Genomic DNA, 12,397 nt, shown 5'->3' on the forward strand with positions numbered 1-12,397 from the left:
TTTAATTTGTGAAAATGTTTACTCAAAGAGAAAGAGGTTTGAATAAGAGTATGAAAAATATGGATGTAGGGTATAGTGATAATGAAACAGGGTGAGGCTTTTCAGGAACTAAATGTGGGACAGACATTGCATGAGCTAAGAGGGGGAGCTATGAAATATCAGATGTGGGGGAGAGAGTACCACAAGCACAAGGTTTGGGTGAAAGTGATGTGCATGATACTGAAACAGATAGGAAGACAGTTACAACAGCTGGTGGCCCAAGTGAAGTAAAGGTACCCACTGGTGTGATAACAGACAGGGACATCAAGATATTGGATTTGTTGGTGGCACTAAACACAGACATGACTTCACTGAAAATAGACATGAGTTCATTGAAAACACATGTGGATTCACTGAACACAGACATGGGTTCACTGAAAATGGAAATGAGTTCCCTAAATGAGAAGTTTGAGAAATTACCACTTTAACTGAGATGGACAATTAAATGCTAAGTTCGAAGAATTTGAAACAAAGGTATCTAAGAATATCAATGATTTACATTTTGAACTTGTGGGAAAAATCAATGAAGTAGACAATGAATGTGATACTACTTCATAAGGGCATATCAATTTATCAAACAGAGTTGGTAATTGCGAAAGTAGTTGTCTGAAAACCAGTGTGCAGATCAAGAATCTGCCTGCAAAAATGACAGATTTTGAAAAAGATACCTGTAAGGGTATTGACAAGTGTTTAAAGGAACTGACTTCAAAATTGGAGGAAGATCTTAATGAAATGATTGAGGTTAAAAATAAGGAAATCGAGGAGAAATTTAATAATGCCCTCGATGTGAAACGATCTGAGCTTATCGAAAGGAAACAATCAGAACATGACGAACTTGTGAAATTGTTTACAGATGAATTTCAGGCAATTAAAGGAAGGGTAATTGAAGAATTGCCAAAGGGGCAAAGGGACACTAACTTTAAAATGTCCGAGTTAGTTCAGAGGTCATAACAAAATGTTTTGACTGATGATAACCATTCAGTTGACAAATCGGAAAGCAGTTGACACTGCAGTGAGAGTAAATGTAACTATGATGCCGTGGTACCTGACAAATTCTATGAAGGTAACGAGATGAACATGATCCATTTGAACAGAAAGGGTATCTATTGTCCCTAAAAGTTGAAATCAGCATATTTAAAATCAGGCAGTTTCCGACCTTTTCGACAGAAAAGGACAACATCCATCCAAAAATTTTCATAAATAACTTCAAGCGTACTTTCCCACGTAGTTGGTTGGAACAATATAAGCTCCAGTTCATCGTATCCAAAATCACAGGTGAAGCAGCACTGTGGGCTGCAGAAGCAAGCGAGAACTGTAGTACTTGCGCAGAATTTGGCCAGCTTTTCCTGTCAAAATACTGGTCCAAGAGGAAGGAACGGCTGTGTAAGGAAGTGTACCAGCACGAATATTATAACAGTAAGTGCAGCTCACTGCAACAGTCTTTCGAAAAATACATTAACAAAATGAGATACTGGAGCGAGCTTATCTCACATCGGGAAGTTATAAGCATTCCAAATGTAAGTTTGTCAACTCATATTCATGAAAAACTGACAAATGTTCCTGATTGTGATGTGGAAAAATTTTCATCTCTAGTTGATTCTATTGATATGATTTTGGAAGATGCCAAAGTTTGGAATAATAATCAATAGTCTGGTACACAGTGTAATGATGTGGGTATTAATAATCATGGTGGTGGTTGTAATGATGACAACAGAGTTAGGAAAGCTAAGCCTACACTACCAGAAAGAAAGCAAATGACGTCTTATGGCTATCATAAAACTAACAATGAAATCAATATAAACACGGTGCTTATTATACTAAGAAAATCTGTGGGAATAATGGTAATCGCATAAATTACTCGTATATCAATACAGGAAAGCCTAGTCATAAACCCAGACGTGATAGGTATCCAGAAGAAGTTCCTGATAGGATACAACTGTGGGCAGATCATCTGCAAGGAGCCACACCAGCATCACAACCACAAAGACCGATACCAATAAATGACAGACCACCATAATTATGGAGGGAACTAAAATGTTCGTATAGTTGAAGTTAATGAACCACTGATGAAGACATCTTCCAAAAGGTTAAACTGAAACCAGTCTCCAAAAGCCTTCCTAGGATGACTGGGGATGAAAAGGAGGGCAGGCATCTTTTTCAATAAAAGTATTGAGATATATTAATGATTTGGACTTAAGGGAAGAGTTGAGTGAAGAAGTGCTGAACATTTCCAACAAATGTGGCCAAATTTTACAAGCTGTGGTGCAAGCAGTAGTAAATGGTATTGATACTGAAGTCTTGATCGACACAGGTGCAATCATTATCATAATGATGCAAGATTGTTACAAAGAGATCAGCTGAGAAGGGAGAGTGTTAACGTTTCCTGTTACTGGATGCACTGTATCTGGTGCATTTGGTGCGGAAGCACAGAGAGTCTCAAAACAGGCACGAGTCAACATTATGATGCAGGGGGCTTCTATAGAAATTACCTTCCTGATCATTTCAAAAATGGCTATGCTTTATGTTTGAAGTTTGGATTCTTTGTGTGGAGCTGGAGCAGTAATTAATTTAAAGGAAGGAATGTGTATGCTGGACACCGGAAGCAAGATCATAACAATTCCTATGATGAAGGGCCAAGTAGTCCCGGAGTGATGTTGTATAAAGCAAATGGTTAGCTATATTGGTGTTAAGTGTGATATAGCAAATGAAATTTATTTTTTTGAATCTTTTGAAGAAGAGATAGATCAAGACACAATATGAGACAAAGCCTCTGAATCCAAATATCTGATGTCAGATCAGAGGGAAGACACTCTGCTTGTTAACTAATTATGCACCAGAATTTAGTAAACGTCCAGGAATCATCTAGGAGTTTGAGTTAGATATTCAAACATATCCTCATGAAGCTTTTTGTCACACTTCCTACTCTGTTCCATGGTGTAAGAGAGAGGCAGTAAAAGAAGAAATCACTAAGATGTTAGAGTGGGGAATAATAGAGCCCTCTAATTCTCCATATTTGAGCCCTCTCTTGGCTGTCTTGAAGTTGAATGGTGATGTAAGACTGGTTCTTGACACCAGGGAAATTAACACTATTTTTTCAGTACAAACGAGACCAGAGAACTCAAAAAGAACTTATTTATAAGTTTAATGGTACCAGCTTTTTGACATCCCTGGATATGAGGAGTTCCTATTGGCAGACGAGAATATCACCTGAATCACGGAAGTATGCTGCTTTTACCTTTCTTGGAAGAAGCTATCAATTCACGGTTATGCCAGCTTAAACATCAGCAGAGAAGTGTTTATTTTTGCATTAGATACCATACTAGGATGAGATCTACTTGACAGAGTTACTGTGTAAGTAGATGACCTTTTGATGGCAACTACGACTTGGGAGGAGCATCTTGATTTGTTAGAGAAAGTATTCATGAAGTTCTCAGAGTGACGGCGAATCTAACAAAGTCAAAATTCACCAATAATCAACTAAAGTTTCTCCAACACATAATTACACCGGACAGAATTATGCCCGACCCCAAGAAGATGAATGCCATCAAAGAGTGCCCGTATCCTAGAAGTAAAAAAGAATTAAAGTCTTTTTTGGGCCTCACTTCATTCTTCCGTCGATTTCTGCCAGATCAAATAATTAGCCAAGATTGCTTATTACAACTATCATGAAAGAATGTTACTTGGGAATGGACCCAGGAATGCAGCCAAGCATTTGATAAAATCTGTTGCGCTTTGACTAATGCACAACTCCTACACCATCCAAAAGTTGAACAATACTTTAGTATTGCAACAGATGCCTCAGAAATAGGCTTAGGTGCCACATTGTTTCAAATAGATGATCCGCATGACAGGAACATCACTAAAATTATAGGGTTTGCAAGAAGAACACTGCCTAAATGCAAGAGAGCATACTGTACCACAGAATTTGTGGACTCAAGAAGTTCAGATATTTTGTTTATGAGAAGAGGATTACAATATACTGTGATCATAACGCTTTATCCAATATCTTGATGGGTCAAATGTTTCATTCAAAGTTAAACTGATGGGCCCTGTTGTTACAAGAATACAACATTTCTTTGCAATACATAAGGGGAAAAGACAACATAATTTCTGATGCTTTCTCTCGATTACCAAAAAGGAGAGTGAATGAAGAAGAGGATGAGCTGTCTTTAAATTTTAGAATAATGGATGTATCAGTAAATTACTGTGAAGGACAAGTTTCAGAACTGTGTCGAAAGCTGCCACAGTTGCAAGAAGAAGACCTACGTTGGAAGACTATTAGGGATAAAGTCAAACATAAAAATCCTACTAATGCCAAATATCAATATACTTTACAATCTGAGGTATTATTTAGGAAAGAAAATAATGATGATAGCTGGAAAGTTTGTGTCCCAAAAGTTTATATAGAACCATTACTTTAGTATACTCAGCTGAAGTGGCTTCTAAATGCAAAACTAAGTTGGGTCAATATTGCTATTATCCGAACCTAGAGTGGGTAGTGAATAATATTCTGAAGAAACGCATTTTTTTCAAAATATGTCAAATTATATCCTTTGCAGAGTCTAAATGTCTGGACAATGTTAAGGAAGTTCATCATCAACTTCATTACTGACTATGGAAAAACAAAAATTATTCTAACTGATAATGCAGCATATTATACTAGTGGATTGTGGAAAAGGACTATGAAGGAACACCATATCAAACATATATACATATCGCAGTTCTATCCTTGTGGGAATCTGATCGAGAGACTATTTTGAGAATTAAACTGATTTCTGCGTGCACGTGTACCACAGTGACACTACCAATGGATTGATTGGCTGCCAGAATTTGAAAGGATCTACAATGACCTACCACATGGTTCTACTGGATATTCACCAAATCAAATAATGCATGGAAGAAATGAATCTCAACATTGGTTAGGGAACTGGCCCAGAATTCAAGAAGATGATCATATGCAAGGGGACATTCTGCAAAAAGTTTATGAGAACCTCCAGCATCAGGCTAAACTATGGAAAGCAAAGTTTGACAAAAGTGTAAAGATAGTAATCACATATACAGTTGGTTAGAAAACACTATTAAGAAATCATCCAAAACCATCCAGCAAGAAGAAACTTAACAAAAAGTGGGAGTATTTGTATACAAGGCCATACAAGATAATGCAGATACCACATGAAAGGAGTTGCATATTAGCTGATTGTGACTCAGATACCATAAAGTGTCTGTTTCGCCATACAGAAATTAAGAAGTACTTTCAGTAAGAAGAGATGGACAGTAATTTGGAAATAAACTGCAAGAAAGAAGAATAAAGAAGGAATTTGATACTGGGACACCATTAGTGGAATGGAGCCACACAAGTAGGACACAAGCATATCATGAATGCTGTTGTATATTGGTAGTATACAGTTAATTGGATCACAGATTTTCTGTTAAGAAGAGAAGAAATGCTGATGGACTTCAAGAGTGTTACTCAGAACAATGAAGAATTGATTTAAAATCTGTAAATATTTTTCTTAGATTTTTATACATTGTGAAGAATGTGTTATTAATAATAGTATTAAGATGAAAAATAATTACATATGTGTGTGTAGTGGTTCTAAAGAGAAAAAGGACAGGAATGATAAGAAGGAACATGTATATAGAAAAAGGAAAGGAGATCATCATTGATGAGAAGATGACCTGCAAAAGATCACATCGGTGAATTCATTATCAACTTTAGTGAATCTGGACACAAACTACATTAAGATATTTTTATGATTGTTCTGGTAAAATAATCATCAGTACAGTGGGAAATGGGAGGACGAGCATCATGTAAACATGAGAATGATGGAAATACTGGAATGGTTCACCAAAGTAATTTAGAACAGTGGAAGGTACAGTGCTGAAATTCATTAATAATGAGGATATCTTTTATTGAATTAATTTCAGATATTATCATTGAATAATTGTAAAGGAATATTAGAACAGATTATTTTAGCACATGCAACAACTTGTTGATAAACATGAAGTGTCAAAGATCCAATGCTGACACCAAAGAGTGCCAGAAGATGCACTATTGGGAAACAGAGATGTCCCAATCAGCCAAACTATTAGATAACCCGGCATTATAATCGGCCTGTTTAAAATTTGGAATCACTGATCAATGAGCAGCAGTACCAAAATCTTCGAATGATGAAGAGCTGAAGAAGATGACTGAGCTGTCTTTAGCAGCCTGAACAGCTCAGTGGCAGCCACTGCCTTGGTCATTTTTTTCATCTGAACTGGCTGCCATCCCTGCCTTGTGCAGTTAGTTAAAAAAATGGGCTTCTCAACTAATAGTGTTGTGAAATTAGTGCAGTGAAGTGAAAGTGTGATATTTTGTTATGAAAAATTTGGACATATCTCATGACATTTGTGGTTTATTTAATGGGCAAATCCTGTTAGGTTTGGACAGCTGAGGACAATGATGATGAAGCAAGAGAGAGAAAGAAGGAGAGCGGAGGTCACAAAGTTTTCCTCTTTATACACTTCCTGGTCCTTGGTTTCAGCTAAGAATGACCTGTTAATTTGCCAGGCCGAGTATCCATTGTAACTGAACACTGGCCTGGAATGTGCAAGCTCTTTAGGTAAACTATCTGCAACTCACATTGTATACAAGGGTTTTAAGTACTCTCATGGTTTGAAAAAGGTGATGGCAGCTTTAATAGAGCAATCACAAATCAGTGTGAGTGGGCTTACAGTAAACAGTGTGTCCCAGAGAGTCTTCACTCTTGCCTCTGACTAAAATATCCAGGAATGGGAGACAACCATCTTTCTCTAATTCCATAGCAAATTGAATGTTCTCATGAATGGAGTTAAGATGTAAAATCTCCATTAACCTATCTCCCCTGTGGGGCCACATTATGTAAGTATCATACACATACCTCCGAAGAACAGTTGGTTTAAGAACTGCAGATTCAAGTGCTCTGTCCTCAAAATCCTCCAAAAATATGTTAGCCACCAGGGGAGACAAGGGTCTGTCCATGTTGATGCTGACAGTCTACTTGTGACAAAGCAAGCTGGGATATTTTTACTTCCCCCCCACCCCCACCCCCCCACCCCCTTGTTTTGCCATCTGCCTCCTAAAAATTAATTTTCTCACTTTTAACTATTTGCTATTAACATACGTGAATATAATCTGCATTTTCATAAAAGAGAAAGGTTGGCCCTTAGTTTTAAAGAATATAACACAGGATCTAATCTTGTGCTTTGTTTTATGAATGTAATTGATTTTCTAATTTATTTTAACTATGCCTAGCAAGTATCTTTTGTTATAGGGTGAAATCAGCGATTGTTTTTGTAACTTAAATCCTATTGTTGACTTATAAACAAATATAAATTCTGTAATAATTGTAAACATTTGGAAGATGAAATGCTAGTAATCTTAAATTATCTATTTGGTAATCTTCGAAAACATGTTAGCAAAGTCAGCCCTTAATTAACTCCAAAGTAATTAACTGTTTCATCATCAAAAGTATTGTTTGTGTAGCTATATTTGTTAATTTCATGATTTTAATAAATAAGTTGGCTTAATCCTTGTAGTAGGAGAAACTGTTAAAAAGGAACAAATTTTTCAATGTATTCAGTTAATTTAAAGAGTTAAGTTTTATTGTAATTTTTGTAAATTAAGCATTGAACAATGTGTAGTTTCAGTACCTATTATTGTGAGAATATATAAGGGCCCCATTTTTGGTCACAAGACAGTTAGCTCATGGCCAACTTTCAGACGAGGAACCTGTGCTGGTTAGAACAACAACAATGCATCAACTTAATAGTGAAATAAGTGTTACACAATTAGGCCATGTGTTAAAATAGTGACAGTACCTGCCCCATATGTACTTTTCTATTCTTCAAGAACTGTGAACCTTGTGGTTATGTTTTTACTGCATATAGATATCCAACAGTAAACTATTGTAACAATATGTGGATGTTCACTTGCCAACTATTAATGAGGCTTATGGAAAGTTAAACAATAGTGCACTGGCCATATTAAATGTGTATATGGGGGGTTGTGAAAAGTGAAAGTAAACATCTGTGAAATGCAACTGTGTACCTGTCGGCTACATTATCTACCGTAGTCAGTGTCCAAATTACAAACACAATTTTTCAGCCAGTATAGCAACACAGTACGTTGACACCGAGGACAACAAATGAAGAAATAAAAATGGTCAAGCACTGGCACATGTTCAAAATATTGTTGGTTAAACATAAAGGAAAGAGCATACAGAAACAAAGCAGTGATGTCCGACTGAAACTGCTTATCAATTAGTACCAAGGAATCATATTGTAAAAAGAGATTTAACATCAAAACTCACTAAAAGTCTGTTGATAAATTCAGCAGCAGAGTTCTGTACATGATGTGGACATTTGCCAACCAATGGTCTCAGCAAGCAATCAAGATGTTTGGCTAAATGCACACTAGGTGATCAAAAGTATCTGGACACCACCAAAAACATACATTTTTCATATTAGGTGGATTATTCTGCCACCTACTGCCAGGTACCCCATATCAGCAACGTCAGTAATCATTAGACATCGTGAGAGAGCAGAATGGGGCACACCACGGAGATCACGGACTTTGAATGTGGTCAGGTGATTGAGTGTCATTTGTTTCATAAGTTTGTATGTATGTGAGATTTCTACACTCCTAAACATTCCTAGGTCAAAACTTGGATTTCATGGTTGAGCAGCTGTTCATAAGCCACACATCATGCCTGTAAATGCCAAACGATGGCTCTCTTTGTGTACGGAGCATAAACATTGGATGACTGAGCAGTGGGAAAACATTGTGTGGAGTGACGAATCATGGTACACGATGTGGCAATCTGATGATAGGGTGTGGGTACGGCGAATGCCTGGTGAACGTCATCTGCCAGCGTGTGTAGTGCCAACAGAAAAATTCAGAGGCAGTGGTGTTATGGTGTGGTCATGCTTTCCATGGAGGGGTCTTGCACCCCTTGTTGTTTTGCATGGCACTATAATGGCACAGACCTACACTGATGTTTTAAGCATCTTCTTGCTTCCCACGGTTGAAGAGCAGTTCGGGGTAGGCGACTGCATATTTCAACATGATCAAGCACCTGTTCATAATTCACAGCTGAGTGGTTACACGGCAAAACATCTGTGTAACTGACTGGCCTGAACAGAGTCCTCATCTGAATCCTATAGAACACCTTTGGGATGTTTTGGAATCCCGACTTCATGCCAGGCCTCACCGACCAACATCAATACCTCTCCTCAGTGCAGCATTCCATGAAGAATGGGCTGCCATTCCCCAAGAAACCTTCCAGCACATGATTGAATGTATGCCCATGAGAGTGGAAGCTGTCATCAAGGCTACAGGTGGGCCAACACCATACTGAATTCCAGCATTACCAAAGAAGGGCACCACAAACTTGTAAGTCATTTTCAGCCAGGTGTCTGGATACTTTTGATCACATAGCGAATGTGGGGGGGTCAATATCACTCACTACAGGCTTTAAAGGAAGACCTTCTTGGTGCACTTAAGGAAGGACTTCCTTAAGTCTTGATGGTACACTGCAATGTGGTCATAACCACTTGATGGTCTCTGAAAGCAACGAGGAAGAATTCAGGAGTGTACACGTCTTCTGTTGCACACATGCTGTACGATCATGATGAATCTCCCTGTACATAGTATCACTATGTACACCATACATCTTCTCCAAACATGAACCATGAGGTAACAGAACAGTTAAGTTACCTTTATCAGCCTACAGCACCACTACGTCCGGATCCTCTTGGAGATTTCATACTGGAGCCCTTTCTTCACAGGTTACATCAGTACATTGAGGAGAAGCTTTCATGAGAGCATGCTAAGTTTCCCTTCTTATTTCTTTGGCAGCATCCATAGGCAGGTGTCGCACAGCTTCTTCAACACCACTCACACTACCAAAGGTAGTGCTCTTGGTGTAGGAAGAAAATTGAGTCCTTTACCCAAAACTGACCCTGTAGCATCATCCAAATTCTTCTCTGCGAAGTTAACAATGGAACGTCATGCAGTTATTCCCTGCGGTGATGGCAGCTGCAGTACCAAATGATCAAATTTTGACATCTACCAAAAACTTGCATCCTTATATACCCAATCAAACTTGGCTGAAATCACTCCACCAACCCAATCCCGTGATACAGGAGAAATAAGTACTAAATTTTCAGCTGTTCTAAAATGGTATCCAGCCTTTGTCTCGTATTATAACAAATGCTCTCCTTAATAATACACGACTAGCCTTCTCTGTTATCTTCTGTGTAGTGGAAGTTTTAATAAAATGTGTCACTCTGCCAAATTCTGGTATTATGCCATGGTCCCTAAGTCTCTTTAAAAAACTTAGAGAACTTAAAAGTTATTCTCTCTTGTCACATAGCTTGTTGAAACTTTGAAACTTCTTACATGTGAGGCAATCTCCTCCCCATAAAGGCATTTGACGTGAAATTTAAAATTTTCCCAGCGAATTAAATGTTTAAGAGATTTTGGGATTGCAGCCAGTCATCGTAAACTTCACTACATGATATTTCAAATGGACACCTATCAATCACTTCAGGTCAGCCATCGAAGATTGACAAAGATGTTCTCTGCTCCACCTCATATAGCGCACTGAGAGTATTGTCACACATGTGTCAGAGTCCAAAGAATTCTCCTTTACTAGACAATGTGGTAAAGAATCTGCACACATGGTCTCCTAAACTGCCAAGGCTGTATGTATTGGCTTATACTCACAAATAAGGCATTCTGTTTGTGTTTGTGTGTGTGTGTGTGTGTGTGTGTGTGTGTGTGTGTGTGTGTGTGTGTGTGTGTGTGTGTTTGTTTGTGTGGAGGGAGGGGTGCTTAAAACACCATATCTTCACTTCACACAAGCCAATTGTTGAACACCAGTTTTGTTATCTCTGCCTCGAAGCTTCTGAAGAAATAAAACCTACAAAAGGTTGAAAACAAATCATAAATATACAGGTAGGCAGATGTGCCTTCAGAGAGGAAAATCAAGAGATTATGACACCATTCAAAGGCCACAACACTCCTAAGAAGTGTGATATAGCAACCAGTACTAAATCTCAGGCTCTTTTTTCCGCATGTAATGGAGTTATCTACATGATAATTCCATCTGCTAAAGGTTGCAATAATATCAACTTGGGAAAGAAAGCCAATGTGAACTTTATATGTCTACCAGAGGGCCTCATCTAAGATGTGGAAGCAGACTTGCTGGTGGCCATCGAGTGTGCAGGGTGCAGTCGTCTGCAAGTTGTGGCTCACATCGACACCAACGATGACTGTTGCACAGGTTCTGAGGCGATCCTCCATTCATACAGATGGCTGGTGGAGGTGATGAACACTGCTGGCCTTGCCTACTGGAAGCAAACAGAGCTCACAATTTCCAGCATCATTCCCAGAGTTGATTGGGGTCCTTCATTTTGGAGACTAGTGGAGGGTCTCAACCAAAGGCTTCATTGAATCTGTGATGGTCTTGGCCGCAGATTTCTGAATCTGTATTATCATGTGGGGATTTGTAGGACTTCCCTTGATAGGCCAAGGGTGCACTGTACAAAGGAAGCAGCTATTCAGGTAGCAAAGTACTTGAGGAGTGCTCATGAGGGTTTTTTAGGCAAGGCGGTAGTTGGAGGTGCTCTGATGAACACTTGCCACTCAATTTGCAGCAAGGGAAGTCATATGGAAATCAAAATAAAGACACCTCAACTGTCACAATTTTATCAGTAGACTATCAAAGTATTTGTAATAAAGTTCCAAAATTTATTGCCCTCCAAGAAAGTTCTCATGCTCAAATTATTATTGGGACCGAGAGCTGGCTGCAACCCAAAGTGGAAAGCTCTGAGATATTTAGCAAGTCATGGGACAAATATTGGAAAGACAGATTAGAGGCCGCCCAGTTTACCAATATATTGTCTCTATGGAGGTCAAAGTTTAATGTGACAGTGAAGTTGTCTGGTCATGTGTACCAGGTACAAGTGAAACTAAGTTAATTGTTGGATGTTATCATCAGCCATCAGATTCCACTGTGGCAGTTCTAGAGTCATTAAAAGAAAATCTATGGTCAATAGCAGGTAAATACTCAGATCATGCAATACTAGTTGGAGGTGACTTTCACCTGCCAAGTGTAGTCTTGGATGTCTATGGTTTCATTATGGGGAGTAACAATTGTCTTGAGCAGCTAGCATGGCAGCCCACATGCAATGGAAATATCACAGACCTAGTAGCTACAGACAGGCCAGACCTTATCAAGAACAGGGATTAGCAATCATGATGTCATTATAGCAACTATGATTACAAAAGTTAATAAATCAGTCAAGAAGGCTAGCAGAGTGTTTCTGCTAG

This window comes from Schistocerca americana, chromosome 4, assembly GCF_021461395.2.
Source record: "Schistocerca americana isolate TAMUIC-IGC-003095 chromosome 4, iqSchAmer2.1, whole genome shotgun sequence".
NCBI classification, from domain to species: Eukaryota; Metazoa; Arthropoda; class Insecta; order Orthoptera; family Acrididae; genus Schistocerca; species Schistocerca americana.